The 20,728-nt window shown below is 42.9% G+C and overlaps 1 long non-coding RNA gene and 1 pseudogene across 2 annotated transcripts in view; one reads left to right on the forward strand and one right to left on the reverse strand.

Moving 5' to 3' along the window:
- Positions 1 to 20,728, reverse strand: part of LOC144301394 (uncharacterized) — a 64,551-nt gene that overhangs the window by 24,051 nt on the left and 19,772 nt on the right. The gene's annotated exons all lie outside the window — the stretch shown is intronic.
- Positions 1,798 to 3,050, forward strand: LOC144300829 (glyceraldehyde-3-phosphate dehydrogenase pseudogene; annotated as a pseudogene).

Consider the following 20,728-nt stretch of genomic DNA (forward strand, 5'->3'; position numbering starts at 1 on the left):
TCTCTCTCTCTTTTTTTTTAAAGTAATCTCTACCCTCAATATGGGATTCAAATTCACAACCCTGAGATCAAGAGTCACATGTTCTACTGACTGAGTCAGTCAGGCACATCCCACAGGAAGTTTCTTAAGTCATAATGTATACCCTTTACATCTTATGCTTTTAACCACTATGCATTCTTCCTATGTTGAACCAGTACTTGATTCTTATTGTCATCAAAACCTTAAGGCCTTTGGCCTTTTTTGTTATAACTGGTGAACTTACATTGGCATATGATTATTATCCTCTGTTGGGGGATGTTGATAATGAGGGAAGCAATGCATGTGCTGGGGCAAAAGATATATATATATATATATATATATACACACAGGAAATCTCTGTACCTTCAACCCAATTTTGCTGTCAACCTAAAACAGCTCTAAGAAATAATGTCTGGGAGCCTGGGTGGCTCAGTCAGTTGTCTGACTCTTGGTTTCAGCTCAGGTCATGATCTCAGGGCCATGAGATTGAGCCCCACATCGGGCTCTAAGCTCAGCTCAGAATCTACTTGGGATTCTTTCTCTTCCTCCCCCTCGGGCCCTCCCCCACTTCCGTAGTAACTCTCTTTCTCCCTCTGTTTATCTAAAATAAATAAATAAATTTTTTTTAAAAAAAAAGAAAAGAAATAATGTCTGGAGTTTTAAAAAAATATTTAATTTATTTATTCATGAGAGACACACAGAGAGAGAGGTAGAGACATAAGCAGAGAGAGAAGCAGGCTCCATGCAGGGAGCCCGATGTGGGACTCGATCCTGGGTGTCCAGGCATCTGTCCAAAGGCAGATGCTCACCGGCTGAGCCACCCAGGTGACCCAGAAATAACATCTGTTGAACATAAACGAATACCTGAAGTCCCTTCAAATTTCATCATTGAAGTCAATGGGAGACATGAAGAGCACAAATGGTAAATTTCATGAAACTTCAATGTGACAGGGCAGTTTTACTCTCTCCTTTCCATTCTTTTCCTAGCTCTACCAAAAAAGGCCACCTTGGGCTATGTAATGCCTCTGTGGGCCTGCAGTGGGAAGGGGGGAGGTGTTGAGAACGCACCTCTTCCTCAGGAATGTGTAGCCTCAGGTCAGGGTCTCAGCTTGGCAAATGGGGCTCAGGTTGGAACCAGCTCCAACCTGCCTCCTCAACCAGGTGTTTTTGTGCAGTGCACTAACTGCATAACAGTACACAGCAGCCCTGTTTTGAATTACATATCTTTATCCTTCCTCTGCCCAATCAGAAATGAAAGTAGTATTGCTTCAGATAGTTGTGAAGCAGAAGGAAAGAAAAAAGTAGATGAGGGTCTGGACTTGACTCTGCTCCACTAGAGCAAGGATGGTATTTATTTTTTTCTCACTATTGTTTTCCCAGCTCTAAAACCCAGTGCTTGGTAAATAAAAAAGGGTTCAATAAGCATTTATTGGCTGAGTTGGTGTTTTTATAGGAGAATAATAAAGCCAATTGCCATGCTCCTTTCACAGACATGAGAACATTTCCCTTACAGCCTAGGCACAATAAAAATGCTTCAAACATTTTTAAAGTCTGTAGGTATCAAGAAGGAAGGCAGGTGAGAGAGATGTGTATTTGATTAAGTCTGCAACAAGCAGGTTGGTGGTTGAGAATCTGGACTCTGGAGTCAGAGACCTAGATTCTCAGCCTAGCTTTTCCATCCACTGAGTGGAGGACACTGCACAAAGTGACTTAAACTGTCTCAGTTTCCTCATCTCCAAAATGGGAATAATAATGCCCACTTAGGGCTCTCTGCTCCTCCCCATTCAACAGACAGCTGCATCTTCTGGCACAGTGCCAGCCGCGTCCTGGAGACACGATGGTGAAGGTCAGAGTGAACAGATTTGGCCGAATTGGGCGCCTGGTCACCAGGGCTGCTTTTAACTCTGGTGAAGTGGATATTGTCGCCATCAATGACCCCTTCATTGACATTAACTCCATGGTGTACATGTTCCAGTATGATTCCACCCATGGCAAATTCCACGGCATGGTCAAGGCTGAGAACAGGAATCTTGTCATTAATGGGAAGTCTATCTCCATCTTCCAGGAGTGAGATCCCACCAACATCAAATGGGGTGATGCTGGTGCTGAGTATGTTGTGGAGTCCACTGGGGTCTTCACCACCATGGAGAAGGCTGGGGCTCACTTGAATGGTGGGGCCTAGAGAGTCATCATCTCTGCTCCTTCTGCTGATACCCCCATGTTTGTGATGGGTGTGAACCACAAGAAGTATGACAACTCCCTCAAGATTGTCAGCAATGCCTCCTGTACCACCAACTGCTTGGCTCCTCTGGCCAGTCACTCATGACAACTTCGGCATCGTGGAGGGTTCTCATGACCACTGTCCATGCCATCACTGCCACCCAGAAGACCAGGGATGGCCCCTCTGGGAACCTGTGGCGTGACAGCCGAGGGGCTGGCCAGAACATCATCCCTGCTTCCACTGGTGCCACCAAGGCTGTGGGCAAGGCCATCCCTGAGCTGAAAGTGAAGCTCACTGGCATAGCCTTCCATGTCCCCACCCCCAATGTGTCAGTTGTGGATCTGACCTGCTGCCTGGAGAAAGCTGCCAAATATGATGACATCAAGAAGGTGATGAAGCAGGCATCGGACGGCCCCCTCAAGGGCATCCTGGGCTACACTGAGGACCAGGTTGTCTCCTGCAACTTCAGCAGTGACACCCACTCTTCCACCTTCAATGCCAGGGCTGGCATTGCCCTCAATGACCACTTTGTCAAGCTCATTTCCTGGTATGACAATGAATTTGGCTACAGCAACCAAGTGGTGGACCTCATGGTCCACATGGCCTCCAAGGAGTAAGAGTCTCCTGGACCACCAGCCCCGGTGAGAACAAGAGGAAGAGAGAGGCCCTCAGCTGCTGGGGAGTCCCTGCCCCACTTAATCCCCCAACACTGAGAATCTCCTGACCTCCAATTTACATCCCAGACCCCTGAGGAAGGGGAGGGGCTTGGGGAGCCCTACCTTGTCATGTACCATCAATAAAGTATACTGTACCCAGCAAATAAATAAATAAAGCCCATTCAGCAGAGTTGCTGAGAGGATTAAAAAATACTACCCATTAGAAACATTTAACACAGTTACCAGCACATAGTAAACACTCAATAAATGGCAGCTATCATTAATGTTTCTGTACCTTCAGCAGGCTAAAAAAAAAAGTAAAGTAAAAGAGGGTAAAATTATACAAATTGGCAGAATCTTGACAGCTTGTGAGTTAAGGTAATGTGTATAGGGGTTCAATGCACTGGTCCTACTTTGATATACATTGGAGATGTTCCATAAATTTTTTTAAGTTAAAAATCAGAAAATCCACAAAAACACAATTGCCTTCCACTAACCAAATATTCAATCAAGACAACATTTATTCCCCCGGTAAGTCAAACACTGTGTGCAGGACACCCCATCTGTGTGGGATGCTGGAGCCCCTGCCCTCAGAGAGCTTATAGCCTAGTTGGAGACAGACATTAAACACATAGTCACTCAAATAAATATAAAACAAGTTGAGAAGATGCTCCACAGGAAATGATCCAGCTGCAGACAGGTTAGAGACGGCCTTAGTTGAGAGAAGGAGGTCAGGAAGGCCCCTCTGAAGAAGTTGTATGTAAGCCAAGACCTGCGGAGCCTAGCTGGACACAGGAAGTGGGGACAGCACCCAGGTGGAGCAGCCACCATGGGCAAAGGTCCCAAGGTAGGAATGGAGGGAAGGCCAGTACAGTTGGAGCACAGTACAAGGAAAAATGTGGCTCCAGAAAAGCCTGGATGGCTGGGCAGGGTTTTGGAGACCCTGCTGGAGCTTTGGGTGTTGGTCCTCTGTGTACTGGGAAGACTCAAAAGGGACTGAGACAGCTGTTTAGTCACTCAGTAGCCATGGCTGCTTCTGGGGAAGAGAACTGGGAGATTAGATGAGAGGTTAAAGGAAAAACAATTTTCACTATATATGCTCTTCTGTACTGTTGATGGTTTTCTTCTCTTTTTAAAAAGTTTTGTTTGTTTGTTTGTTTGTTTATTTATTTATTTGAGAGAAAGAGAGAGAGCATGAGGAGGAGGGAGGGGCTGAGGGAGAGGGAGAAGCAGAGCTAGAAACATGTCAAAGTCAACACAGGGCTTGATCCCAGGATCCTGAGATCATGACCTGAGCCAAAGGCATATGGTTAACAGACTGAGCCACCCAAGTGCCCCTATTTTTTTTTTTTTTAAGATTTTTTTTTTTATTTATTCATGAGCAACACCGAGAGAGACAGAGACACAGACACAGACACAAACACAGGTTCCATGCAGGGAGCCCAATGCGGGACTTGATCCTGGGACTCCAGGATCATGCCCTGCGCCAAAGGCAGACACTCAACTGCTGAGCCACCCAGGCATCCCCAGGTGCCCCCTATTGATGGTCTTCTATTAAAAACAAATCAAGAGGTGCCTGGGTGGCTTAGTAGGTTAGGCTGCAGACTCTCAATTTTGGCTCAGGTCATGATCTCAGGGTTTTAAGATCTAATCCTGAGGCTCTATACGGAGCACTGAGCCTGCTTAAAATTCTCCCTCTCCCTTTGCCCCTCCCACACACCACCCAACCCTCCACCCCACCACAGGCTCTCTCTCTGTAACAAAAACAAAGAAACAAATCAAACCATCAATATAAGAGGTAAACATCCCCCACCCTCAAAGGAAAAAGTATCTAAATCACACAGGATGAGGGACACCTGGGGATCGACTCCCACATAGGGCTCCCTGCTCAGTGGGGAGTCTGCTTCTCCCTCTCTCTCTCCCCCTTCCTCTCCCTCTCTCTCAAATAAATAAATAAAATCTTTTTAAGAAATCACACGTGATGAACACATACAACATTGGGTTACACAGCATTAGAAGAGAAGACAGTCTGACAACAGACTTCAGTGCAAAAAAAGTTTTCCCAATGATTCTGTGACTCGGGCTTTCCTCCTGTTTTCCAGTGGTCTAGTGTGGTGCAGCCTTTCAGAAGGCCCAGGTGGGGTGATTTCCAGAGAGAACCCTGAAGCTTTAAGAGCCCTTTAAGGGCTACCCAGGAGAGAGCACTGGAAGACTATGTTCCAGCACTCACAGCATGGGTGACTGGCTCGGATTGTTGGGGGCAGGCGGAGGAGGGGGGATGCAGGGTTTTCCAAAGCCCTTGAGAGGCCTTGCTCCACCTTTGGGAGGAGGGTGTTTAGAGCAAGGCAGAGATGATACCTATGGTCAGTGGTCAAGGAGGAGCCTCATGGGTGCCCTGTACTTAGGAACTGACACGCTACTCCCTGCAGAATGTAGGAGCTTATTAAAGCAGTCAGATGGCAGCTAATACGGGTTGGATGATCTTGTTAATTTTGGCCTTCACTGTGGCCTCTCCTTTCCTCCCCCCTTCCCATCTTGTTCAACCAATCATTTGATGACAATTCTCTTGAAGATTCTGTGACCTGCAAGAGTCTGGTTTACAATGTATAAGCAGTGGATTTTGCCATGCAGTGGCGTTGTCAGTTATATTGTTACTTTTTCCTTCTTGTTTTTAGTTTTTCTCCAGTAAACATGTTTACTATTGTAGTACAGAAGGGCATGTGGAAATCTTCTACAATGTCTGCAGGCAATTTTGCCACCAAGAAATTGGAAACTACAACTATCTCCTTTGTGCTTTTGTATTAGAAATACAAAATGAACAAAAACAGAGTTTTTAGGATAGGTCCAGGTACAGCCGAGGCTTTGGACCTATGTCCATCCTTTTTTTCTTCCCACATTCCTCAAGGATCAAAGGCTTAACTTATTTCTCCATCCTCCAGCCCTACATTCCCCACCCCCACCCTATTCTCCCAACACCTGCAAGCTGGGGCACCCTCTTGAACCATATTCTTCACTTCAGCTGCCTTTATAAATGCACTTTCTAAACTAAGAAAGCAATACTCCACACCGCTAAGCAGAGGCAGTTTCACTAAGGCAGATGGAAACAAAGAAATGGGACCACACTCACTTGCAGATTTGCATAGGCCCAGACACTGAAAGCTGGGGCCTCTAGAATTCAGCCAAGTTGTTCTTACAACTCCTGAAAAGTCATCTCTCCCCTTGGTCCCCAGCCCCATTCAGAGATCCTCTACCCCTTTAGGCCTGTAGCTGGCTGTATTAAGGGCTGAGGGCCCACCCCAGGGTCAGATTGCCTGCGATCAAATTCACAGGCTTCCAGTTCAGCTCTGGGGACTTGAAGAAATCACTTCATTAAACTTCTATTTCCTCATCTGATAAATGTGGGTAACATGTGAATTAAATAAGATAATGGGTGTGGTGCCAAGCAAGCACTTAATAGATGTGAGCTTTTTTTTATATGCTATATTCCCTCTGTTGTACTTTTCATCTCCATGACTTATTTATTTTACAACTGGAAGGTTGTACCTCTTACTACCCTGTACCTATTTCACCCATCCCCCCCACCACCTCCCCTCTGCTGTTCTCTAAGAGTCTGTTTGGTTTTTTATTTGTTCATTTGTTTTGTTTTTCAGATTTCACATATAAATGAAATCATATGATATGTGTCTTTCTCTGCTTTATTTCACTTATTCACTTATTACCCTCTAGGTCCATTCATGTTGTCACAAACAGCAAAATCTCATTTTTTTATGGCTGAGTAATATTCCATTGTATATATACCACATCTTTATCCGTTCATCCATGGATGGACACTTGGGTTGCTTCCCTGTCTTGGCTATTGTAAATCACGCTGCATAAACACAAGGGTGCTTGTATCTTTTCAAATTGGTGCTTTTGTTTTCTTTGAGTACTCAGTAGTGGAATTACTGGATCATATATTAGTTCTATTTTTATTTTTTCTGAGGAAACTCCATACTGTTTTCCACAGTGTTTGCACCAATTTATCTTCCTACCGGTAGTACACAAGGGTTCCCTTTACTCCACACCCTTGCCAACACTTATGAGTTTTTGTCTTTTTTGATACTAGCCCTTCTGACAGGTGTGAGGTGAAATCTCATTGTGGTTTTGATTTGCATTTCCCTGATGATGAGTGATGTTGAGCATCTTTTCATGTTGGCCATCTGTATGTCTTCTTTGGCAAAATGTCTATTCAGGTCCTCTGCCTATAGACATGAGCTATTTTAAATTCCAGTAATTGGGCTACTTCTTGCTGCCTCTTGTCTCATTTAAGTTGCTTTTATTTAGACATTTATTTTTGTAAAGATTTTATTTATTTATTTATTTATTTATTTATTTAGGCAGAGACACAGGCAGAGGGAGAAGTAGGCTCCATGCAGGAAGCCCAATGTGGGATTCGATCCCAGGTCTCTAGGATCATGCCCTGGGCCAAAGGCAGGTGCCAAACTGCTGAGCCAACCAGGGATCCGCTAGACATTTATTTTAAATTAAAGAATATTCATTTTATCTCTGAATAATTTGAGGAATTTTGTCTAGACTGCCTCTGAGGTGTCACAAACTTAAGGGAGAAAGAGTTCCCTTTAGCAAGCTGTTACTGATCAATTGTTTAGTACAGTGTAGTGTGTAGAAGGAGGAGCAGGAGAAAACAGTGTAGACATGTAGACTGAAGGTCTCTATGTAGAGAGATCAGGAAAAGAGAAGTCCAGGTGAGAAAGGGGCCACTGGAAGAACTAAATGTTTAATTTTTGTCTTAAAAAATATGATGGAATGGGATCAGCAGAGAGTCATAACAGGTTATTTGAGATTTCAGAACTATACATCTAGAACAGTGTTTCTCAACTGAGGGCAATTTTGTACCCCATGGGACACCGGGCAATGTCTGAAGATCTTTTTGGTTGTCACAGAGGGATCAGAGGACAGCAACAGGCTCTACTAGGTAGAGGCTAAACATCCTATAATACATGGATAGCTCCCCACAATAAACAATTATCCTATTCACAATATCATAGTGCCAAAGCTGAAAAACCTGAATCAAGATTTCTACTTATTGGGCAGCCCCGGTGGCACAGCAGTTTAGTGTTGCCTGCAGCCCAGGGTGTGATCCTGGGGATTGAGTCCCATGTCGGGCTCCTTGCATGGAGCCTGCTTCTCCCTCTGCCTGTGTCTCTGCCTCTCTCTCTCTCTCTCTGTGTGTCTCTCATGAATAAATAAATAAAAATCTTAAAAAAAAAAAAAAGATTTCTACTTATTTTTTGAGAGATAAATGCATACTTATCTTCCTTTGCCTTTAAAAGATGAGTGTTCATTGAAGTTATTTATTATTAGTGTTTTCAAATATTTTCATCCCTGACAATAAGACAGTGTTTTCAGTTTCAGCTAATAGCAGCATCTTCCTTTCCTTACACTGTTTCTGGGGCTCATCTTTCCTTACTTTCTTCCCTCACTCTACAAACATTTCCTTCATTTTAAGAAAGAAATCAAAATGCAGGGAAGCAATATCCACAAATGTTAATGATTACATGACATCCCAATAAAATTCCAGGTCTGGTAGCCTTCTCAGCAATACCTCTTTAGATAAGTCAAGACACTTCACCAGTATGGGCTGCTGTCCAAGCAGATTAAATTATTAGAAGGGCTTGTAACACACTACAAAAAAAAAAAAAAAAAAAAAAAAAAACTTATCAACATGATTAATCAGAAAGAGTTTTACTGGGTTTGTTAATGCATTTCACCAATCCAACAACTAAGGAATGTGACTGCTGGCTGTTGACTCCAGTAACCCAACACCACTATGCTGTGTAAAATTGATAAATTAGTTTAAAAGAATGTTTACCTCCCTTTACTGTATGACTCTCTGCTTGGTGTCCTTTTATAAGAGGCTGAATCTGGCTTCCAGGAATCTAGTGTCTTTGCCTTAGTCTAGTAAGGCAAAGAAAAGCTCACACAAAGAAACTGAACTTACAATGAATGTATTACCCAATACTCTGGAGAACCTGGCCACTCCAAAGCCCCTTCAGGGCTAAAGGCCATATCCCTTCTCAGAAGCTGTCCCTTCTACTCCTATCAACTAAGCGAGAAAAAACAAAGGTCCCTTCAGAAAGCCATGTGCCTCTCAGGTGGGACCACTAGAACATGCTCTCCAATCACACTCTTCTTCCAAACTACTTGACCCTGGTGGCTAATTCAGATCAGAGACATACCATGCAAACACAAATGGCATTCCAGACAATCAACCATCACTGACCAGGAATTTAAGTGAAACAATCATGTATTGGCATTGGCAAGAGCCACTGAATGCAGGCAGCAAGGGCTAAGGGGGTGGCTTAAGAGCTGAGTGTTTGAAAGGAGCTGGCACTGGAGTCAGACCTAATGTCTTAATGGCTAACGACAATTGCTACTGCTCATTGAGCTCTTATTATGGCCATTGTGCAAGGCACTCTCTTCACTGGATCATTTAATCCTTGCAGCCAGTATTATACTTCCTTGATTTGCAGATGAGGAAATGGAGGCTCTGAAAGACTGCACTGTCAGCTTTCCTTGAAAGTATTTGGAGGCAGGGGTTAAGAGACTGCTCCCTGGGCAAAATTAATCATTCAGGGATGTTCACAATCATCTCTGGGTATATTTTGGCACTGAATAAATGTTTGAAGGGAAGGGTGTGAGAACGCAGGAAAACAGAAGTGCAGAAAGGAAAGACTGAGATACAGATGAATATTAGTAGAGGGTCCTGCTCAGATATGGGTGGAGCTAGCAGAATGTTCAAGAGCTTGGGCGACGCAGGGTCATTGGGACTACACAGTTGCAAGGATTGAAATATGGAGAAAGGGTGGTAGGAAAGTAATATTTAGAGAAAGTATAGATGGGAAAGCCATGGTTTGTGACATTATTTGGGTGTAAGACACCCAAAGCTAACAAGTGTGGGGATGCCTTGGGCATTCGAAGTAAAGCCAGGATAGAATCAGGTAGACTGGATTAGAAGACTATCTGTAAGGGTCCAGAGCTCCAAAGTGTGGAATATAACTACTCACAAGATAAGGAATTGCTTTAGGCATTAAATAACAATAAGTCACATAAAGAGAAAGATGTTAGCTTTTCAGCTCAGGACTGGTTGTGTGGATTTTTTTTTTTTTTTTTAAGATTTTATTTATTTATTCATGAGAGACACACACACACAGAGAGAGAGAGAGAGAAAGGCAGAGACACAGGCAGAGGGAGAAGCAGGCTCCACGCAGGGAGCCTGATATGGGACTCGATCCCAGGACTCCTTCCCAGCTGAAGGCAGGCGTTAAACCGCTGAGCCACCTAGGGATCCCCTGACTCTTGGTTTTGTCTCAGGTCATGGTATTAGGATCGTGAGATTGAGTCCACTTTTGGCTCTGCGCTTAGCACGGAGTCCACTCGGGACTCTGTCTCTCTCCCTCTGCCCCTCCCACCTGCTCACTCTCTCCCAATCTCTCTCTCAAATAAATAAATAAATCTTAAAAAAAAAAAAAAAAAGGTCTTAGACTGAGATGCTTAATAGGGAAGTCAGCTAAAATTTAGGGACATTGTTTTGTTTTCTATTATATTTATTTTTATAGTTACCTCTCATTTAGGTCAAGTAATAGTGATTTCCAACTTAAAGAAATAATTTAAAGTTCTCTGTGTTGGGGGGATGGGGTAACTGAGGGATGGGCATTAAGGAGGGCACTCCTTTTTTTTTTTTTTTTTTTTAATTTTTATTTATTTATGATAGTCACACACACAGAGAGAGAGAGGCAGAGACACAGGCAGAGGGAGAAGCAGGCCCCATGCACCGGGAGCCCGACGTGGGATTCGATCCCGGGTCTCCAGGATCGCGCCCCGGGCCAAAGGCAGGCGCCAAACCGCTGCGCCACCCAGGGATCCCAAGGAGGGCACTCCTTAATGTAACTGGGTATTACATGCAACTGATGCATCATTAAATTCTACCTCTGAAACTAATAATACACTATATGTTAATAAATTGAATTGAAATAAAATATAAATAAATAAAAGCTAAAAATTGAAAAAAATAAACTTATCTCTGATGATGATTCTATTTTATAAATGACTTGATGTAAAGACAACTGGCTAAGTGATAGGAAGGGTGATACATGAATATGGCAGAAAGTAGGAGACTGGTCAGGGAATGATTGAGTTTAGGTAACACTGCAGATATACAAGATATATTTTATGCTTAGTGTAGAATTAAGACTAAGAAAATCAAAGGACTCACCAGGAGGAGTGAAGGAAGAAGAGAAAGATTGAGTATCAGATTAGATATTCACAGGGAAGCAAAGAAACAAAAGAAAGTCCCACTTTGAATTTGTATTTGTTTGGGTAATATCCTGCAAAGCAATTTAGCTAAAGTTCTCTTTGTCTAAGAGTGTACAATGCAATAATGACTAGTTAAGAAGGGAAAAATCTTTCAATAAAGCGGCTATTTTGTTTACATACAAGCAACTAATTGACAGCAAAACACACACAGGCAGGCCTGCACCCAGGTGCCTGAGGTGAGTAGCTGTTTTGGTATCATTCTGATTGCTCTGTGCAGGAACACTGTAACACGGAGACAAAACTGATCTTTTCCCTGCAACAAGGGAGCAGCTTGCACATGGTGGAGTTGGAGGGGTAGCATGCGACCTTCATCCTCCAACAAAACTCCTCACCAGCCTCCCCACTCATAGCTGCAGGTCTGACACACATGACATCTGGTGTATAAGTAGAAGTAGGAATTGAAATTAAGCCACCATCAGCTGTTCGTACCTCAAATCAAACCAGTCCCAAGATGAGACCAGGAACTCTGGAACAATGAGTCAAGTCCTTGCCGAAGGGAGGCTGAGGAGGGCTAAAGAACTTGAGAGGGAGTGTGGATCTCTGAGGGGAGAATGGGTGCGGTCACACAGCTGAAGGGCCACTGCAGGCCATTTTGCCTGCTTCCCTATTTCGACCAGGGTCATACCAGCTGGGATTAACATGAACCAATCAGCTGGCATTTGTAAACGATAGCTGAGTTTGTTATCGTTAAATATTTTCAAAAGTATAGGAAATTAAAGAAATATCCTAACAGGCATTTCTTTTTTCATCACCCAGATTGAATAAATGTGAATATTTTTTAGCCTCATGGACTAATGGACTTGAACCATCTTTGTAAAAAGTGTTGGAAGTACAGCGAAGGAGACCTTAGTTATCATTCCAGGCAATCCCACTCTACAAATGAGTGGGGGGAAAGAAGGCTGGGAGTGGTCCAGTGACTCACCAGGAGTCTGATGTCTGCACAGAGCCAAGCTACCCCTTGCCCCCAGCGCTCCCCACTCCACGGGCAGCCCACAGTTTTCCAGTTCTCTGCCTGCACCTCGCTCTGCTCTTCCAAATCCCCAGGCTCTGCCCCAAAGCTAGCTACTCTCTCTTTCCTTTTCTTTATTTCCTTTTTTTTTTTTAAGTCAGATTAGGATTTACTGGCCTCCTCTCAGGAAGACTCCTTAGAATATCCTTAGAATAGGGCTGGCTCCTGACATGCTGTCAGAGAGCCATTGTGCTTCTTTAGAAGTCATGACAATGACAACAATAATAATGACAATAACTAGTATTTACTTAATGCTCACTCTGTGCTGAGCCCTCTGCCAAGAGCTCTGTGGGCACTGTCTATTTAAACTCCACATGAGGGATGCCTGGGTGGCTCAGTGGTTTAGCACCTGCCTTCGGCTCGATGTGATCCTGGAGTCCCGGGATCAAGTCCCATATCAGGCCACCGACGTGGAGTCTGCTTCTCCCTCTGCCTGTGTCTCTGCCTCTCTCTGTGTGTCTCTCATGAATAAATAAATAAAATCTTAAGAAAAAATAAAATAAGCTCCACATGAATAAGCAGGGGTCATCACCAGGATCCCCACTTGAGAGATGAAATAACCAAGACTTTGAGATGTTAAGACTCACACATGGACACAGCTAGAAAGCCCTGGCTTTCCACATACTGCAAACCCCACTGGGGCATAGGTGGAGCTGATAGGAGTCTAGCTGGCAAAGTCTTTTGCCAAATAGACTCCTCTAGTCTCCTCTATCTCCTCGTGACCTGAACCAATAGGATCCCTAAGCCCAGCTGTGCACAAAAAGGCCCTGGGGAATTGGTTACAATAAGATGCTCAGGGCCATGTTCACCTACTGAAGCAGAGTGTTCTAGTCTATAACCCATGAATCTGTCTTAAAACAACGTCCTCCAGTGTGCTGCTGGTGCACACTGGGCCTGGGAGCCCCTGTTTAAGGCTGTTGACTTTTCTGGACAACTGGAGCCAAAGAGTCTAAGCTTTGAGAGCTCCTGCCCTTCTCTTGTCTTCCATGTGGGCTGCTAATGCAGTTCCATGAGAGTGAGGGTGCTGTGCTGGGGCTAGTGTCCTGTACGAAAATTCAGACTTCTAGGCTTGCTTGCCACTTGCCTGCTGCCCAGAGGAAGAGCATTACACACAAGCAGAGGCCAGGTGGCTGGAAGCCAGGGTAAGACACAGCCATTGCCAGCTGCCCTACCCTTTTCTTTCTGAGGAGTCACCCAGACCCCTGTCAGGCAGCTGTCCTCCTGCTGGAATAGAGACATTCTTCCATGTGTGGCCATCAATGATTCTGGTCAAGTGGTGTCCCATAGAGCCTAAGGTCGGAAATTCCTCAATAGGTTGGTCAATATAATTGAACTGACTTCACAGCATCCCAGGGAAGGCAGAGCCATGGAAGGTTAGCCAGAGGCAGGTCTGAGAGTCTTCCTGGTCATTTGATGGAAGGGAAAGTGAAGCCCAGAGGGGGAAACACGGGTCCGTATTTTGACCCATATTTATCCACAAGAAGATTCAGGCTCAGAGGTGTTGAGACTTACCCTGAATCAGTGTTAAATAGGCAATTAGGTTAGTTAGTTAGCTCTCCGGAACTGAATGGCCTTCGGCTTTACCAAATTAGCTTTCTGTACTGTGTGAACATCTGTCTGTCTTTCTGGGACACAATGATTAGGTAAGTTCAGGAAGTACAACACCTGTGTCAGTGGGTACAGAATTATTTGGAAAATCATTCTCAGGAATCATTACACATGTTGCCTACAGTTCTTGACACATCCACTTGTAGGACTGGAAGTGAAGAACACAGTGCTCAGGCCAAGCCCATGATGAATCCAGGGCTTGCCAAAGCCTGGGCCTTCTTAATCATTTCTCTCTCCACAGTCGTATCTGATTGGCCATCATTAAATGATTCTTCCACTTTATCACCATTACTCAATCCAATCCTCCTTTTTTAAAAAAAAGTTTTAAAATTATAATTATAGACAAGTCAAGTGCCACATACTTTCTTGCCTATGCTGTAAAATCTCTAGTTTTCAGGAAAATGATAGCCAATATTCATTGAACATTTTCTATGTACCAGGCACAGTTCCAAGCATCATACATGCCTTATCTTATTGAGCTTTTGCAACAACCTTTTGATGTAGGTACTATTATTATCCCTACTTTATACAGTAAGGAATCTGAAACTCAGAGAAGCTCTATAACTTGCCTAAGGTCCTACAGCTGCCCAGATTCAAATCTGGGCAGACTTCCTCCAACCTGCTTCCTTTGCTGTCGTGTCTCTCATAATTCTGGAAATAGGGTTTCAGATATTGAGAACCATCTATCTACCTTACAAAAATTTCAATGAACACTTTGTAAGTACCTTTGGTAGGAAAGGTCCTATAGTGTTTATATATATATATATTATAATAATAAATTTATTTTTTATTGGTGTTCAATTTGCCAATATACAGAATAACACCCAGTGCTCATCCCGTCAAGTGCCCCCCTCAGTGCCCGTCACCCATTCACCCCCACCCCCCGCCCTCCTCCCCTTCCACCACCCCTAGTTCATTTCCCAGAGTTAGGAGTCTTTATGTTCTGTCTCCCTTTCTGATATTTCCTACCCATTTCTTCTCCCTTCCCTTCTATTCCCTTTCACTATTATTTATATTCCCCAAATGAATGAGAACATATAATGTTTGTCCTTCTCTGATTGACTTATTTCACTCAGCATAATACCCTCCAGTTCCATCCACGTTGAAGCAAATGGTGGGTATTTGTCATTTCTAATAGCTGAGTAATATTCCATTGTATACATAAACCACATCTTCTTTATCCATTCATCTTTCGATGGACACCGAGGCTCCTTCCACAGTTTGGCTATTGTGGACATTGCTGCTAGAAACATCGGGGTGCAGGTGTCCTGGCGTTTCATTGCATCTGTATCTTTGGGGTAAATCCCCAGCAGTGCAATTGCTGGGTCGTAGGGCAGGTCTATTTTTAACTCTTTGAGGAACCTCCACACAGTTTTCCAGAGTGGCTGCACCATTTCACATTCCCACCAACAGTGCAAGAGGGTTCCCTTTTCTCCGCATCCTCTCCAACATTTGTGGTTTCCTGCCTGGTTAATTTTTCCCATTCTCACTGGTGTGAGGTGGTATCTCATTGTGGTTTTGATTTGTATTTCCCTGATGGCAAGTGATGCAGAGCATTTTCTCATGTGCGTGTTGGCCGTGTCTATGTCTTCCTCTGTGAGATTTCTGTTCATGTCTTTTGCCCATTTCATGATTGGATTGTTTGTTTCTTTGGTGTTGAGTTTAATAAGTTCTTTATAGATCTTGGAAACTAGCCCTTTATCGGATATGTTGTTTGCAAATATCTTCTCCCATTCTGTAGGTTGTCTTTTAGTTTTGTTGATTGTATCCTTTGCTGTGCAAAAGCTTCTTATCTTGATGAAGTCCCAATAGTTCATTTTTGCTTTTGTTTCTTTTGCCTTCGTGGATGTATCTTGCAAGAAGTTACTGTGGCCGAGTTCAAAAAGGGTGCTGCCTGTGTTCTCCTCTAGGATTTTGATGGAATCTTGTCTCACATTTAGATCTTTCATCCATTTGAAGTTTATCTTTGTGTATGGTGAAAGAGAGTGGTCTAGTTTCATTCTTCTGCATGTGGATGTGCAATTTTCCCAGCACCATTTATTGAAGAGACTGTCTTTCTTCCAGTGGATAGTCTTTCCTCCTTTATCGAATATTAGTTGACCATAAAGTTCAGGGTCCACTTCTGGGTTCTCCATTCTGTTCCATTGATCTATGTGTCTGTTTTTGTGCCAGTACCACACTGTCTTGATGACCACAGCTTTGTAGTACAACCTGAAATCTGGCATTGTGATGCCCCCAGATATGGCTTTCTTTTTTAAAATTCCCCTGGCTATTCGGGGTCTTTTCTGATTCCACACAAATCTTAAAATAATTTGTTCTAACTCTCTGAAGAAAGTCCATGGTATTTTGATAAGGATTGCATTAAACATGTAAATTGCCCTGGGTAACATTGACATTTTCACAATATTAATTCTTCCAATCCATGAGCATGGAATATTTTTCCATCTCTTTGTGTCTTCCTCAATTTCTTTCAGAAGTGTTCTATAGTTTTTAGGGTATAGATCCTTTACCTCTTTGGTTAGGTTTATTCCTAGGTATCTTATGCTTTTGGGTGCAATTGTAAACGGTATTGACTCCTTCATTTCTCTTTCTTCAGTCTCATTGTTAGTGTATAGAAATGCCACTGACTTCTGGGCATTGATTTTGTATCCTGCCACGCTGCCAAATTGCTGTATGAGTTTTAGCAATCTTGGGGTGGAGGCGTTTGGGTTTTCTATGTAGAGTATCATGTCATCGGCGAAGAGGGAGAGTTTGACTTCTTCTTTGCCAATTTGAATGCCTTTAATGTCTTTTTGTTGTCTAATTGCTGAGGCTAGGACTTCCAGTACTATGTTGAATAGCAGTGGTGAGAGTGGACATCCTTGTCTTGTTCCTTCCTATAGTGTTTATAAAGGTGATTTAAGAGATAGCCTTTCCTCTTGGAGTCAAACAAGTAATCAATTAATATAATAAAAGTCAGACTATTCCTAAGGGCTACACTGGAGGCACTGAGAAAGTGTGATAAAAATGCATAAAAAGGATAGTCAACAAGCAAGATTGCAGCAATGACTTCCTGGAGGAGGTAACCTCCTCTGTAACCTCTGTGAATGACAAATGCTACTGGTAGAGATGGGGTGGGGGGTGCAGGTCCTATCTGGCAGGCATTGTGGCATAGTGAGTGAGCTCAAATCTAGATGTCATCACTTACTACCTGTGCAGCTTCATCTCTGAGCCCTGGGTTCCTCATCAGGCCAAGTGGAGGTATCACATGGACCTTTCAGGGCTGTGGTGATTGTTGTGGGCATAATGCATATGAAAATCTAGAACAGCACACAGGAGGGCCCTCCGATGTGCTGTTCTCTTTTGGGTTCACTGAGTCATTTCAGAACCCATGACTCTAGGGCCACTGTCCAACAAAGCGCAGTCTGTGTTCCTCTGAAAAAGCACTCTTGTCAAGACTGCTTCAGACAAATATTCAAAAGCAGACCACTTCAACTCACAACAGAGTTTGTAAAGGAAATGAGCACTGAGGCTTAACTTCAGTGGTGTGGCTAGGAGCTACTGTAATAGAACAAATGGATTGTTTATCAGCTTTCTATCTGTCCCTAACAAAACCGTGTGAAATGAGGCATTAAACTCCCAGTTTTTTTAAAAGATGACAAACATTGGCTAATTTACTGGAGTAGAATGTAGTAAGCCAAATGTTTAGTTTTGCATTACATCTATATCTAGCATTTTCATTAAAAGGGGCAAAATGTAGACTTTATTGATGCTTCAGTGCCCATTTCAGATTAATGCCTAACATTTAAAACTGTGCATGAAATTGCAAATGTATCAGCAAACACATAAGAAGGACCAGACTAAGTGCTGTGTGCTTATTCACAGCCAGCCATTTCTGCGGCTGCCAATGTGTTATTGCAGGGGTTATTTGCCTACACTTGCCTAGACTGTGAATAGTTAATATTCCTGATTGCTTAGTTAAATACCTTTTTAGACAGAGAGAGAGAGGACATGAAAGAAATAGGGATCATATAATTTTTGTGTAATGAACAATTAAGTCATGATAGCCTTCTTGATTTATAGTTGATATTTCCAGGGTAATTAGGATAGTATCCTTCTGAAAAAAGCTGTTAGCTTCCTTAATCATCATTCATGGCCACAGTTCAGCTGAAGTAGCTAAGGATTAAAAAGGACTTTAGACTAAAAATAATTATTTTTCAAAAAGAACCTAATTTATGCCACCACCAAAACAAGAAAATGAAAATTTCCCCCATTTTGAGATGAGAACCACCTTTTTCATTTTTTGAGAACTTTTTTTTTTAATAATATTAAGTCTTGATTCAGTTATGTCTTATATGTGGTTATCCAAATGGCTGGGGAGAAGCCTTGTAATAGAAGATATTTCACTACACAAAGTAATAAAAAGTAAATGTTATATAAATGAAAAATGACACAATTTAGAACTGGGAAGCAGGCTAGTGTAATTTTTATGGAAGTAGGTTTTGGGGTCAGACTCCTTGGGTTCAAACCCCAGATCTGGCCCTTACCAAGCAATTACCAGTTGGCAGACCCACCTGAATACGGAGTGGAGGAGGGTTAGTTCTTCAAAGGGAGAGAGGTGGAGTCCCAAGATGAGAAACAAAAGGGCTACAAGGAGATGGAAACAACAGATGTCCAGGCTACTTCAAAGAATGATAATGTAGCTAGGAGGTGAAGGGCATGGACCACAGGCCACTCTCACATCTACAGGTCAGACCAGGGCCCAAAAGCTAAAACTTTTATATTGAGGCTGAAGACTCATTTCAAACTTACATGAGGGTCCATAGAATAGGTTCACATCCAGCCTTACTATACAACAGCAGCTTCATATTTGGGGTGTGCCTCATGGATAGTGACCACTAGCTATCAGAGCAAGTTGTATAAACATAGTGTCCAGGAAGAGATTTATGACTGATTTTGGAGAAAGTGATAGGGTGGGTCAGAGCTGAGAGCCAGTGGAATGATCTACAGACACTTTATTTTGACCTTGTGTTTAATCTTATGTCTCATTCATTCAGGTGTTCTCTCTGACATCATAGCCTACAAGATGAGCCACCAACTACTGACTAGGGCCATTGCTGAGTGCCTCAGTACCACTCAGCACCCCTAACCAATCTGCAGGATGGCTTGCTTCTCGGAATACCCACAGGGATTCTGATACTATTTTGAGGGATTTCCAGGTTTGCAGAGAATAAAGCATCAATATGTAGGCCTCTATTTTCCAGACAGACTCCATAGAACAGTAATTCTAAGGGAAATAATGGGTGCTACACAAGAGGGGTTCTATGACCAAATTTTTTTAAAGTAATTTCTACACCCAACATTGGGCTCGAAATTATGACCTCAAGATCAAGAGTCAGAAGCTCCACTGACTGAGGCAGCCAGGTGCTGCTATACAAATTTTTAAGATACATTGTTAAAGTTAAATTTATTGGGACACCTGGGTAGCTCAACGGTTGAGCATCTGCCTTTGGCCCAGGGCCTGAGCCCAGGGTCCAGTATCAAGTCCCACATTGGGTCCCTTGTGGGGAGCCTGCTTCTCCCTCTGCCTGTGTCTCTGCCTCTCTCTCTCTCTCTCTCTCTCTCTCTGTCTCTCATGAAAAATAAATAAAATCTTAAAAAATCAAAAAAAAAATAAATAAAGTTAAATTTATTTCTCTATTCTGCAAGCCTTCTCAGAGCCTTTAAGATGTTAATACTCCATGTAAATATCCAAAAGAAAATAATAAGATATGCCAAATTTCCCAAGTTTATTTGACCCCAGAGTCTTTTCTTCCCCATATCTCACACTCTGTGGAGCTGGTATTTTTCTAACAATTACTTTGGAAATTATTTTTCTACTTCCACCTAGGATGTAGAGAACCTCAAAGGAACACTGCTCCCACACTAGCAACAAGAAAAATATAGAAAATCTACAAAACTTTCACTTTGTTGAGCTTATTAGAGAACTAAGCTGCAAAGCAAACAGGGAACTGAATTCTAAAAGATGATAAACCCTCCTGAGCGGGGACACAAAACACACCAACTATTTCTCTTATAGCAAAGAATGAGAAGAATAGGTAATTACTATAGAACTGGGTAAGAAGAAAAATTCTTAAAGGCTGAGTGTAAGCTAGCATGACAGCTTAAAATCCCTAAGCACTCTAGACACAAGAGGCATCTCTAGCTGTTTGCCCTCTCTATTCCATTGGCCTCCACTTGATATTCATATGAAAGACTAGAAGCAGGCAATAGACCAAAAAGATCTCTCTTGGCAGTACAGTCCTGCAGCATCTGCTCAGGTTTGAAGGCAAAGCAGGAGTATCTGATGAAGCCCATTCATCCTCTGAGCTCTGTATGAGGACAAGGTGGTAGCTGTCTGCCCCTGGCCCAGGGGCAAGAGACACATTTGTGCCCAAGATTCAGCTCTGACACCAAATCGAGGTCTGCTACTGCTGGGTGAGAGACAGGAAACTCTGTCGGGGAGAAGATCCCTCACCATTTCAAAGCAGAGTTTAATTTAGCTGGGGAGAGATAACAGGATATCATAGTGGTTGTTAGGATGGACACTGAAGTCAGAGAGGCCTGGCTTGGATCCAGGATCCACCACCTAAGAGCCATGTGACCTTCGACGCATTAGCAAAGTCATTGAACCTTAGTTTTCTTATGTAAAATAAGAACAAGAGTAATAAGTCTTTCCCAGAGAATTGCTAGGAAAACTGGAGTCATGTATAACACAGCACAGTCCAAGGCACATGGGAAGCAATCAGCAAAGGGCAGTTTTTGCTTTGATTACAGCAGTTGTTAGAAACTGATAAAAAGCAGTTGAGAATTAGTCTGCTAGGA

Source organism: Canis aureus, chromosome 29, assembly GCF_053574225.1.
Source record: "Canis aureus isolate CA01 chromosome 29, VMU_Caureus_v.1.0, whole genome shotgun sequence".
Taxonomy (NCBI): Eukaryota; Metazoa; Chordata; class Mammalia; order Carnivora; family Canidae; genus Canis; species Canis aureus.